The following is a 13,978-nucleotide window of genomic DNA, read 5'->3' as shown; positions in this document are numbered from 1 at the left end:
GTGCATTTTTTCAATTTGCGTCCATCACTATTTATAAGCTTATAATTTAAAAATGTTTGCAATATACCATCTTCACATGCATATTAAAAAAAATTCAGACCCTTAGGTAAATATTTACTTTTTTTGTTGTTTTTTTTATTGTAAGTTTTTTTTTTTTCTTTATAAAAAATTTATTTGGGTAATTTTTGATGTGGGAGGTAAACAGTTAATTTTAAATGTAATAGAGTAACCAAGCAGCTCAGGGTGATCCAAACTACTAGGAATGTATAGGGGGATAAAAGGGACCAAATAGCCCTCCTACTAAAAAAAGCAAAGTTTGGTGTATTGGTTGGTCCAAGCCCTATCTCATACAGCCTTATCAATCCCTGCCATGTACTAATGAGGACCAAAAGTCCGAAACATTCTGTCTACATGTGGGTTTGATATGGCTGTGTAAAATTTAAAGCTATAGGCTTGCTATACACCAGCGGTTCAGTGGCGTAGCTAAGGAGCTTTTGGCCCCGATGCAAGTTTTACATTGGGGCCCCCCAACACTCTATACATAACAATTGATATGGTGCACCAAAACCTGCCAATAGCAACTACAGTGTCAGAGGTGCAAGAAGGGGATGGGGAGCAGTTTGTTAATGATTACCACTATTCAAAGTATCTATAGAAGTGATTATTATGAGCACAGGACCAATAGAAAGCTAATACTGTGGTTGAGGGAGGGCCCCTCTGGCCCAAGGGCCCCGATGCGGTCGCAACCTCTGCAACCCCTATTGCTACGCCCCTGGGTTCTGGATGCTTGCTTGGCTTACCTAGGGCGAAAAGGGATCATTTGCATATTCAGTAGTAGTGAATTGTGGGTAACCACAAATGTTCACTTATAGCTGAATTACTGCACATTTCCTTCTGTTTTAAGAAGGCAAATAGACCAAGCTTTGCTTTTAATTGTAATATAATGTATTTATTCAATAAATGTATGTGGGTGTAGTTTTACTATTTGGCCACAAGATGGCCACAGTCAAAAAGTCCTGGAAGCGAACAATCTCACTTCCAGGAAGCATTAGGAGGACGGGAAACTTTTTTTTCTGCAGAAAGACCGCGGGGACATAGATCAATGAATGGGAACTATATTCCCATTCATTGATCTCGAGGCTAATGGCAGGCGGCTGGAGCGCGCTCGATCATTCGCACGGCACCGCTGCAGCAGCACAATCTATCTGGAGTAAGTGGTTAATAATAGTTGTCATTTAAGTGCCACTCATTTCAATGCACTTAACATAAAACACACAATGGGCATGAGTCACAAAGCTTTTTCACCTGTTTTTCTCTGTTTTCACTTTATCTACATTACATTTTTAACTCTCAAAGAGCAATAATATAACAATAATAATAATATACAAAATTAAGGTAAGAAAATAAATATTGACATGAAGTTAATCAGGAACATCTGAATTTGAGTGATTATTTTGCTTGTAAATGCGCTGAAGGGTTATTTTGATCAATTAGGTGATAAATAAGTCATTTATGAGCAGTTTTGTGAATAGAGCCCAATGTGCAGTGATTGCAGCAGGAAGTTCAGGAGAAAGTACAATATGCAGGAGCTTGTCCCTGAGCCCTAGGCAAGAGCCTTTTAAGCCTTAGCTGTAAATTGCCTTTACCTGGGACAGCGATGGGGACTTCTGTAGTCCCCACATTAGTCAACATCTGTCAGTTTGGCCGAAAACACACGTGTGTGTGTGTGTGTGTGCGTGCGTGCGTTTAAAGTGAACCTAAAGTCACACAAAAAAAAATGAGATGAACTCACCTGGGGCTTCCCTCAGCCCCCTGCAGCCGATCGGTGCCCTCGTAGCCCCGCTCCGATGCCTCTGCACCCGCCGGCGAACACTTCCGGTTTGGCCATCGCCGGCCGACAGGCATGGGAACGCGAACAATCACTCGGGTTCCCAGCCTGTCGGCCGGTGACGGCCAAACCGGAAGTGTTCGCCGGCGGGTGCAGAGGCATCGGAGCGAAGCTGCGAGGGCACCGATCGGCTGCAGGGGGCTGAGGGAAGCCCCAGGTGAGTTCATCTCATTTTTTTTGTGTGGCTTTAGGATCACTTTAATTATATATACCCAGTTCCAATTCTGTCAGGTAAAACTGAAGCAAAACTGACAGGACAGGACTAGACTGGATGTACAGGTCTATGTGTGAACCAAGCCTTACAATTTGCTGAAGCCTTACAATGGTTACTTTTAACCACAAAATATAGTTAGATGTATTTTACTTGGTAAAGCAGAGTTAGAAAAAAATGGTAAAAGTGCTCACCAAATGTCATCCTGACTCTGCCTTCACCATCAGGGCATTTTGTGTTCAGTTTTGTGTATTAGCTGTGTGTAAATATTAGTATTTAGCACTGGAATAGCAAACAGTGTTGATTGTTACATTTGTTTGTTTGTTTTTTTAATAAACAGTTCAATAATACACCTCTTTTGTTCACACAAACCACTGCTATGTAAGAATTAAATGGGAACCTGAAGTAAGAATGATATATAGGCTGCCATCTTTATTTACTTTTAAACAATTCCAGATGCCTGACAGTCCTGCTGATCTATTTAGCATCAGTAGTGTCTGAATCACTCACCCGAAACAAGCATGCAGCCAACCTAGTCAAATTTCAGTCAGAAACATCTGATCAGGGTCTACAGTTAAACGTATTGCAGGCCAGAGGATCAGCAGGGAAACTTTTTTTCAGTTACAGCTGATACAAATCCTGAAATAAATATGCACTTTCTACTTCCTGCTTTCATGGAAGCAGACATATTGTGGCAGTCAGGTGACACATGAGAGAGATCAAATTACAACTTGTGATTAGACACAGAAACAGGAAATTAGACAAGCTAAACTCTCTAAATACATACAGGGTCCATTTCTCTCTGTTTTCTTTTTGTCCTTTGCAAGGGTTCAGTTCCACTTTAAAATCTAGACTCTTCAAGATTGTTAAGGCCCTTTGGACTCTGTATAAGTTATTTCTTGGAAGTTTTGTATTGCCGGCCAATGAATCAGTTTTTTACATGATAACTTTTAATATTTATTATTTAGGGCACTTGTGGACTTGTGGTGGCTGATTGCAAACAGACTGATTATGTGAGCAGACACCACATAAGTTAATTCAATTCAATCACTTAAAATAAGGAATCTTCTGCCTCATCCTGCTGGATAAATATTTGGGCCTAGTTTGTCTTTGCTGTAAACACAAGATGCATGTAATACCGGAAAGAGCCACTAGAGGCATCCTGCAGCAGCTGCTTCTTTGTCTCTCCTCATTTCCTGTGTATACAATGTAGCAGCCATCTTAATCCTACCAAAGAATGTAGCAACACGAGGGTCTCATCCCCCTGCCAATGCTGCCATTGCAGGGAACACTTTGTCATTTATCTCAGTGTGTTTTCCAAATGATAATTATGAATAAACTTTCCTATCATAGAAGTAGCAACTTCAATACCCTACAGTTGCTTAAACCACATTTAATTGAGATAGCAATTATAGACGTACGTATATTTATTTTATTGATTACATAATAGGTATATTTGTAAAGGGCCTAGACTTTTTTTTTGAAATTTTTGGATTTTTTTTTGTTTCAAATGTTCCTCCAGCGGCATTTTGTATTTTCTTGTCTAATTCCCGCCCCAATAAAGGGAATAAATAAAAATCCCCCAAATATTTTTTTGATGAGTTTTCCCAGCAAAATAAATGCTTTTTGCCTATTTCTCGTGCTGGAAATGCTCCAGGCAGGTTCCGTCTGGGGTGCAGTGAACCCCAACTGTGTCGCTGGTAATTACACAGTGATGGGAGGAACCAATCAAATTAGGGGTGCAACTTTTACACACTGGAGATTTGGTGGAAAATGAACACTTGATGGCCTTCATCAGGGTAAACCCAAAGTAGCTAAGACTTGGGGTGCAATGAAAAATTATAATTTACCTGAAGAACGCTCTCATCCCATGATAAACACTAGTTTGGGGGGTTCATTGTACCATGTGCAACAGTGAACCCCCACAATATGCAGCTTGCAGTAGCAAAATTGTGGATGTAGCTATAAGCTCCTACTGACTACTGAGGTGAAAATAATACCTGTATAATGTAGCAGGGTCATTACTAATTATTTTATGATTCACAGTGCCTGCACCCTGCTTATTATTGGGGTGCTGTAAAAAAAATACTTGCAGTACCTGTATTATGGAGTTTAGTGGAAAGTGAGGTATTAGGAGCAGTGTATATAGCAGGCAGCAGTGTGTCTCTTAGTAGATTCTTTATGTTACAGGGAATCATTGATCCAATGTACAGTAGAAAGATTGCACACTGATTCACACCTGCTACCACGTGTTATACATAAGTTTATATATAACCATAGAACAGCTGTATATGAATATTGGGGTACAGTACAGTAAGCAATGACTGTTCACAGCTTTGAGTTATGATGTTCTGGGGTGCTCCCCCTACACGGTATTTTGCCCCACCCTGTGGTTTTGGGGTGACCATTTCCTCTCTGAGGTTTCAGGGCAGTCCCCTGTGCATCATCACATGACTTAGGTCCTGCCCAGTTTTTTGGGGTGCTTCCCTCGACATGATCACGTGACTCAGCCCCTTCCCATTGTTTTTCAGGCCTCTTAGAATGATCACGTGACAAACCATGCCCATTTTTGGGGGTGCTTCAGTCCCATGATCACGTGACCAGTCACCAGCACCTCCTAAGGTGTTTTGGAGGCTCCCTTAGCATGATCACGTGATAAGCCACGCCCCATTATTTAAGGGTGCTCCCAACCCATCATCACGTGACCAACCCCTCCCGTTTTTTTGAGTGGGAGACTCCCTTAGCATTAACACGTGACTCAACCCCTGCTCATTTTTTTAGGGGGGGTCGTCTCGAATGATCACGTGACCAGCCCCTCCCCAGTGTTTTGGGGAGCTTCCCTCGACATGATCACGTGCCCCAGCCCCGCCCCAGTGTTTTGGGGGTGATCTTCCCGCAGGGTCACATGGCTCAGCTCCTCCCCGAGATTTGGGGGTGCTCCCCTAGTGGGGGGATTATTTGCCACGCTCCGCCCCCAGTAGGCGGGGGGAAGTGGAGGCGGGACACAGGCACAGCCAGATCGCAGCTCCTGCAACGGGGCGTTGCCAATAGCCACCGACGTCAGAGGCCGTCCCAGTCCGGACCGACCAATGGCTCGGCGCGTAGGAAGTGACGTCACGGTATCCCTCCGCGGTGAGGTGCCGTCTTCCTGCGCTCGGCGCTCTTTGTGGCGCGTTGTGCGGTGTGCGAGCACCGGAGGAGGAGCAGGTGGGCGCCATCTTCTTCCGCCTTACCGGGAGCCCTGCATGGGGAGGACGGGGGAGAGAGGAGCGGCGGCTAAGAAGGGTCAGAGCTGGCGGGGCCCCTCATACACGCAGCACTGGAGGGGCAGCCGTGTGCTAGCATGCATGGACCCCTCCCCCATATCTAGATAGATTCCCATACCTGTGGCCCCTCCTGCAGATATTCCCAATTCTGGAACCCCTCCCTTGTATGAATCTATGTCTGGGGCCACTCCCACAATATACAACCATCACTGGGGCACCTCCTCCAATATATGCATCCCTCCCTATATATCCACCTATTAGACTACTTACCTGTATCTATCCAGAAATCTGTCCATTCCTGGGGTGTCCCTTTAAGAAATACTCCTTTCTGTAGCCCCTCCCCATTATATAACCATCATTGGGGCCCTTCCTCCAATATATACATGGGTTTATATACATCTCCTATATATCCATACATCTATCCATTCCTGGGTTGCCCGTTAACAAATGCCCATTTCTGAAACCCGTCTCCCCAACATACAACTATCACCTCCTCCAACATATAGATACATCTCTACCCTATATACCCACTTATTAGACCACTTACCAGTATCTATTTATTCCTGTGGTGCCCCTTTAAAAAATACCCATCACTGGGGGCTCTCCTCCAATATAAATTTTTGGTACTTTTCCGTTATCCACTAGGTGGCGTTAATTACTATTCCCCCTCCAGGCCGCCATGGATAGTAGGAAAAGATGTAATTCTGGTGGAGTTTTATCACCACCTACTGGATGCGCTCGGCTAACGGAAAAGTACCAAATTTTCTTTACATATATTAATCCACTTTAGGGATCCTTAATATATGCCCTTCCTTGGAACTTTTGTATGCCCATGTCTCCTCCAATAAAATTATTATAACCATGCTTGGAGTGTGCTAAACTCATCTCTGGGGCCCCTCGCCTTCTGTGTAGTCCATGGGTTCCACCCCCACCCCCCAAATGTATTCATTCCCAGGGTTCCTTTTGCCATTGATTTTCGTCGTTGCAGTCCTCTGATTTGTATCAGTTTCTGAAGCTCCTCCCCCACAAATCCATCCCAGGAGGGGGTACTGAAGGACCATCCCCCACAATAGTTTTTACATGGGACCCAAGATACTTTATAACATGAGATTCATCCCCCAGGGCCTCCTTCCAAAGAGAAATAAACACCCCTGGAAACTCCGCTTCTAAAATACTGGAGACTTCTCTAAAACATACCACCCTGAAAGTGTGTAATCTCTTAAATGTTTGGATGTTTTCTTGCTTATTTTATGGCGTTAACCACCTCCATAAAGCAAGTGAATGATCCAGGCAAGGTAGTTCATATAATTGGCTACAGCAGATGGGCAGACCTGGGAATCCGGGGGGTTGACGTTTAGATTGGACTAGAAAAATGTATATTGGGGGAGGGGGGAATACAGACTAAGCTCTATTTTTTTTTTTTATTATTATTCCAGCCTTCAAATAACATCCTGTTTTCCATTATTTTTTAGGTCTCTGAAGAGCAGTTTTCAAGTTTTAATAGAGGCAGCGGAACAGTGATCATTAAAGGTACAGCATTACTTGTCTTACATCCATCATCTTAAAGGGATACTGTAGGGGGGTCGGGGGAAAATGAGTTAAAGTTACCCGGGGCTTCTAATGGTCCCCTGCAGGCATCCTGTGCCCACGCAGCCACTCCCCAATGCTCCGGCCCCGCCTCTGGTTCACTTCTGGAATTTCAGACTTTAAAGTCTGAAAACCGCTGCGCCTGTGTTGCCGTTTCCTCACTGCCGCTGATGTCACCAGGAGGGTACTGCGCATGCCCAGTATGGTCTGCGCCGTACGTTCCTGGTGACATCAGGGGGGGGGGGGGGCGAGGACACGGCAACGCAAGCACAGTGGTTTTCAGACTTTAAAGTCTCAAATTCCAGAAGTGAACCAGAGGCGGGGCCGGAGCATTGGTGAATGGCTGCGCGGGCACAGGATGCCTGCGGGGGACCATTACAAGCCCTAGGTAGGTTCAACTCATTTTCCCCCGAAATTCTAAGCTCAGGTCCGCTTTATAGTGATACTGTAGGGGGGGGGGTCGGGGGAAAATGAGTTGAACCTCATTTTCCCCCGACCCCCCCCCCCCCCCCTACAGTATCACTATAAAGCGGACCTGAGCTTAGAATTTCCTCTCCGCTTTAAAAGATGAGCTACAGCATAATAACTTTAAAAGAAAAACATTGTTACATCTGATACAAATCCTGCAATAAATCTGCAGTGTCTACTTCCTGCTTTAATGGAAGCAAACCTGGGGTTAACATTCCTGTGTTTACAAATTAGCTGCTGTGGCAGAGGAGATTCCTGAGCTGACACAGCTGAGGGATCAAGTTACAGTTGGAATTAGTCACAGATAAGATGGAGTGAGGCTAGGTCCACTCTAGGCACGGTTGCAGGACGGAAGCTGCATTCCGGGATTAGGGGAAGTACCACCAGACCGCAAACTGATCCGTTTAAAAAAAAAAAAAGTGCATCAGTTTTGCATCCGTTTCCGTTCCGTTTTTTTTACCCCAAAAAACGGACAGAAAACGTCCCTATAGGAATTTGGCCATTAGGAAGGTAGTGGGAGGAGTTTTTGGGCCAATAATCAATCATTTTGTCAATGGGAATCAGTGGGCAGGACGTGGGTGTGGTTAATGCTTAGAAAAAAAGGTTACTTAACATTTTTGAGCATGGGGAATGTAGTGGCGGGGGCTGTGGGAGTGGATTTGGGACAATAGATGGGAAGTGGGAGTGGTTGTTCTGTAAAGAAAGTAGATTGGCACCATGTAAGGATATTTGTAATCTACAGGGGAGTGTTTTGGGAGTGTCTTTGTCAGAGATGACGTTGAGGGGAGGAGAAGGAAGTTAAGGCTATCCGTTTTTTTTTTTTTCATCCGTTTTGGGTGCTATTTTGCCTGTGGAGATTGAGTTGCGTTTTCCCATTGCTTTTCACTACCCATCCGTGGTCCGTAAAAATGCAGCAATTCCGGACCTTCCGTTCAGGTTTTGAAAACTGGTCCCTGCAAACGCAGACCGTTCTGTTTTTTTCCTTGGGTGAGGACGGCTGCTATTTTAACATTTGTATCCGGGACTCCGTTTTTCATCAGGGCTGAAAAACGGAGCCACGGATACGTTTACGGACCTAGTGTGGACTAGGCCTGAGACAGGCTAAACTCTCTATATACATACAGGGTGCATCTGTTTTCCTTCTGTCATGTGCGAGACTTCATGTCCACTGTAAACTGAATGAGTTAGGGCTCATTTCCTTGTGCTCAGTAAGGAGTTATCAGGCAGCAGTGAGCAGTTGCCAGGCAGCAAGAATTTCTGAGAGTTTGAGAGGCTTTTCACTGCCTATCAACTGCTCGTGGAAAATGAGCCTACCAGCAACGTGCAGCACAGATACAATTAGAAGATGCCAGTATGTATAGCTTCCTTTTCACAGAACCTCTTATTAACCTAGGGGAATGCAGGAATTTAAAATTTGCATGTTCTGTGAATATGGGTAACTAATAAGATGCTAATTTTCCAAATTGAAGCAAATATTATTGCAACTTGTAAATGACTTGGGTTTGGCCAAATACAGATTGGCAGCAACTGAGTTCCAAAATGCATATGGATTACTACAAAATTTCCTTAGAGACTCTGTAACAAAATTTTCAGCCTTAGTTCTTCTATCCTATAAGTTCCTATGCCTGTTCTAATGTGCTCTGGCTTACTGCAGCCTTTCCTAATTGCACTGTCTCTGTAATAAATCTTATCTCCTTTCCTCTGTCCTGTCTGTCGGGCTAAGGCTTGAATGTGTGGAATGTGCAGCGCTGCTTGTGATTGGATAGAAGCGATACACACCCTCTGCAGGCCCCCTGCACGCTCTGTATGACTCACACACTCTGTTTCTGTGAGCCTATCACACGCTGGTTAGTTTGTTTGTAAACACTGCCTAAAACTGTTAATTACAAGCCAGGATTGCAGCAGAGAGTGACAGAAACAGCACAGAGGGGCACAGGAGAAAATAAGGAATAGAATGGTATGCTTTTTAGCGTAAGAATATTAGAGTACAGATTCTCTTTAAAGGGATACTGTAGGGGGGTCGGAGGAAAATGAGCTGAACTTATCCTGGGGCTTCTAATGGTCCCCCGCAGACATCCTGTGTTGGCGCAGCCACTCACCGATGCTCCGGCCCCGCCTCCGGTTCACTTCTGGAATTTCTGACTTTAAAGTCAGAAAACCACTACGCCTGCACGCCTGTGTCCTCGCTCCCGCTGATGTCACCAGGAGTGTACTGCGCAGACACAGACCATACTGGGCCTGCGCAGTATGCTCCTGGTGACATCAGCGGGATCGAGGACACAGCAACGCAGGCGCAGTGGTTTTCAGACTTTAAAGTCTGTAATTCCAGAAGTGAACCGGAGGCGGGACCGGAGCATCGGTGAGTGGCTGCACGGGCACAGGATGTCTGCGGGGGACCGTTAGAAGCCCCGGGTAAGTTCAACTCATTTTCCCCTGACCCCCCTACAGTATCCCTTTAAGTAATAAAAAAAATGTAATTTATTGAGCATCTCTAGTTCTGAGAGACTATGATCAATTACAGGTAATAGTTATGCCCCCATAAAGTAACAGAGTACTGCACGATTCCCCAGTGTGGTGGCGTTTAGGAGCCTAAAGTCTTGTACACACACTAAACAGAACTTGGCCAAGGCCTCCGTTCAGGGCTGGCTCAGCTGAGAATCGAGGGTGTGTACAGTTGTCACCTGACACAAGTGAGGGAACTCCTTTTCCTTGCGCTTACCAAACCTGCCGGAACCTGCTAGATTGTGCATCGTGTCATCCCCCCACTTCTCTTCATAGAAACAGTATATACTGCTCATTGTCTCCAGTGTCACCACAACCATCAATATGCAAGATTCAGAGATGAGCAAGTCTCTGTGATTGGGCGATGTGGTAACTGTCCTTGCGTAGGAGCTGCTTCAACAGGAATATGGTGCAAACAAAAGTGAGACAATAAAGGGAGTGATCACACAACGAATAGAAAGTTGGCCATGGCCACTGGGATATATCTCACCTGATAAGATGGGCGAAACTTTACAAACACCCTTTCGTCCCACTAAGAAGTCGGGGACTGAGCTCCAACCTGAAGAAGTGGGTGAGGACCGTCCCCTTGAAACGCGTTGCCATTGAGCTCATGTATGTACCAAAAAATTTATAAAATTATTGGTCTTGCCAAGTCTGTCTTTTTTACTCGCTTCCTACACCCACTTCCCTTAAACCTATGCTCTCATTGTGTCTGCAATTCCTTGAGTGCAATCCATTCCCTTCAGCACTGGTTTTGTCCACAGCTCAGGTTAGTGTAACTCCTGATTGAGGGACTTGTCCGCACCAGGCGAAATCACTCTTCTAAGCTTGGTCTCTGGCTTCTAAGTGGGATGAAAGTGCTGAAAGTTGTTTTTTTGTCTTAAAGAGAACCCGAACTGAAAATAAAAAGTCAAAATAATCATACACAAGTCATGCATACCTCCTGTGTAGTCTACTCATCAATCTCTTTCTCCTGTCCTGCGCCCCATTTGTCCGCTGTGATCAACAGAATTTCCAGTCCTCCATTTTAAAATAACCATTACCCCATAACAGCTTCCTGGTCAGCACACTGTTAAACTGTAATATCACCCACTTGAGCCATAGGGAAACATGGACATTACCTTGCACATTCAGTTGTAACTGACAGCTGCTGATATATAACTGACAGCAACTGGTATATTTCAGTTCTGACAAAATATTGTCAACTGGAAGGGATCACTGTAAGAAGAAAATGGTGAGCCTCTGAGAGGAACTGGTGGTGAGGTTAGTATGTAATATTCATTTGCAGCTACATCATGTGTTTGTTTTAAAGTGTAACTGTCGGGCATAAAATCAAAAATCAATTCTTTATTTTTATCTGGTAAACAAGTAATAAAGATGCTAACCAGGCAATCCCAAAAGTTAAAATCTCTATTACTTTTCTTGTTTATAAATGATCATTCCCCAGTTTACCCGACTCTTATTTGGTACGTTGCTGCAAAAAGGAAGTTGCAGGGCATGCTGGGTTGTCCTTTTTTGCTTCCGTACATTAGTTAAGTCTGAGGGGAAATAAAGAAGCAAAAAAAGGACAACCCAGCATGCCCTGCAACTTCCTTTGTGCGGCAACATACCAAGTAAGAGTCAGGTAAACTGGGGAATAATCCTTTATAAACAAGAAAAGTAATAGATTTTAACTTTTGGATTGCCTAGTTAGCATCCTTATTACTTGTTTACCAGATAAAAATTAAAGGGAACCTTAACTGAACGGGGGGTAAAGAGTTTCACTTACCTGGGGCTATTACCAGCCCCCTGCAGCAGTCCTGTGCCCTCGGCGCCGCTCTGGAATCCTCTGGTCCCCCGCTGTCACTTAGTTTCGTTTTTGACGACTCACCAGTTGCCGGCCGCCATGCGTATTATTGGACGCATTCACCAATGCAATGAGCGCTATTGCGGACCGCAACGCATACAAAAATACGCGTTGCCGCATATCTACTCGTGTGGAAAGCGGCAACGCGTATTTTTGTACGCGTTGCGGTCCGCAATTGCGCTAATTGCATTGGTGAATGCGTCCAATAATACGCATGGCGGACGGCGACTGGTGAGTCGTCAAAAACGAAACTAAGTGACAGCGGGGGATCAGAGGATTCCAGAGCGGCGCCGAGGGCACAGGACTGCTGCAGGGGGCTGGTAATAGCCCCAGGTAAGTGAAACTCTTTACCCCCCGTTCAGTTAAGGTTCCCTTTAAAGAATTGATTATTGATTTTATGCCCGACAGTTACACTTTAAATAACTTTCCTCGCTTCAGGTTCCCTTTTAAGACCTACTTTCGCATGGGGGGATTGAGATTCCCAACTTGATCAGCTGCATAGACCATTAGAAGAACTTCTGTCTCTTCCAGGTTTCACTTCTGAGACTGCTCTCTGGCAGACAGCGGTAATTGGAATGGATGGCTTTCTGTAGTGACATGATTGGTGATGTTTTTGTCTGTGGCAATGCTTTATGCTTGACCGATATGAATGAAAAGCTCATTACAGTGAGTGTAGATCATACATGACATTTCAGAATTGGGTTGAATTATAGAAAGGATCAGATTAGATTAACAAATTAAGCAATTCATATGTTTGATAATTGCTTGTTTCTCTGAAACTTCTCAGCCTTGATCAGTTGTTTTCAATGGGAGTCTAATAATTCCTGCATGTGCGTATTTGGTCCATTTCCAAGGTATATAAATTAGCATTACTGTAATATTTTAATCAACTGTAAATAGCATTTTATTGAGCATAGGTAGTCATTGATTTCCTTTCCTTGTAGTCAGGGGTCGGAGCTGAGTGCCTGTGTTTGCTCCCAGAGATTTGATATGATGCATTTCAGAGCAGAAAGAGGCGGGGCAGAGCTTTGCTTTGTTTGTGAACGTTTATCATACTTGTTTACTGTGTTTTTGTTTTAACCTCCCTGGCGTTCTATTAAGATCGCCAGGGCGGCTGCGCCTGCGGGAGGGTTTTTTTTAAATAAAAAAAAAAACTGTTTCATGCAGCCAACTGAAAGTTGGCTGCATGAAAGCCCACTAGAGGGCGCTCCGGAAGCGTCATTCTGATCGCCTCCGGCGACCAGAATAAACAAGGAAGGCCGCAATGAGCAGCCTTCCTTGTTTTGCTTACATCGTCGCCATAGCGATGAGCGGAGTGATGTCATGGACGTCAGCCGACGTCCTGACGTCAGCCGCCTCCGATCCAGCCCTTAGTGCTGGCCGGAACTTTTGTTCCGGCTGCGCAGGGTTCGGGTGGCTGGGGGGACCCTCTTTCGCCGTTGCTCAGGGCGGATCGCCGCAGAGCGGCGGCGATCAGGCAGCACACGCGGCTGGCAAAGTGCCGGCTGCGTGTGCTGCTTTTTATTTCATTAAAATCGGCCCAGCAGGGCCTGAGTGGCGACCTCCGGCGGTGATGGACGTATATATTCGTCCATACCGCTGAGGAGGTCAAGTCTGTTTTAGTTATTGTGTTTGGCACTAAAAATATATAAACCTGATTTAAACAGAAACCTGAAATATTATTTATATTTTCTCTGTGTTCCTTTGACTGGTAAGGTTTTGTGAGTAGAAGAGTGACTCTTACTGCAAGAGCAAAGTCCAACCCACTTTGTTGCTGAGAAGGCGGCTGTAACGATCGGTGTCAGCACACAGAGAGAATCTGATTATTGGTGATCTGCAGAATCGCCAACAATACAAGTATAACTAACCTCTGGACACCTATATAGTGTGAGTGTTTGGTGCAACAGTAATGACTTCGAGTGGGACCACCCGAGGAGCAGGTGGTCCTTGGCAGTATGAGAAATACCTCCCTCTGGGAAGTGCGCAGACCTTCCAACAGCCTGAGACTTCCAAAGGGGTGGAGCCCCAGGCTGAATAGCAGGAAGGACCTGTGGCTAAGTGACACCTAGAAGGTGGGCGTCACAAGCAGGACTGGAGACTAATCTCTCAATGGAGAGGGATAGCTTGCAAGTTCGGGCAGGCTAGGTTGGCAAAACACGGCAGATAAGGTACAGAGACAGAAGGCTGATTCGGTAACCAGGGACAGGCAG

Source organism: Hyperolius riggenbachi, chromosome 9 (genome assembly GCF_040937935.1).
Source record: "Hyperolius riggenbachi isolate aHypRig1 chromosome 9, aHypRig1.pri, whole genome shotgun sequence".
Classification (NCBI taxonomy): Eukaryota; Metazoa; Chordata; class Amphibia; order Anura; family Hyperoliidae; genus Hyperolius; species Hyperolius riggenbachi.
The sequence above is the reverse complement of the archived record's forward strand: the minus strand, read 5'-3'. Positions refer to the sequence as shown.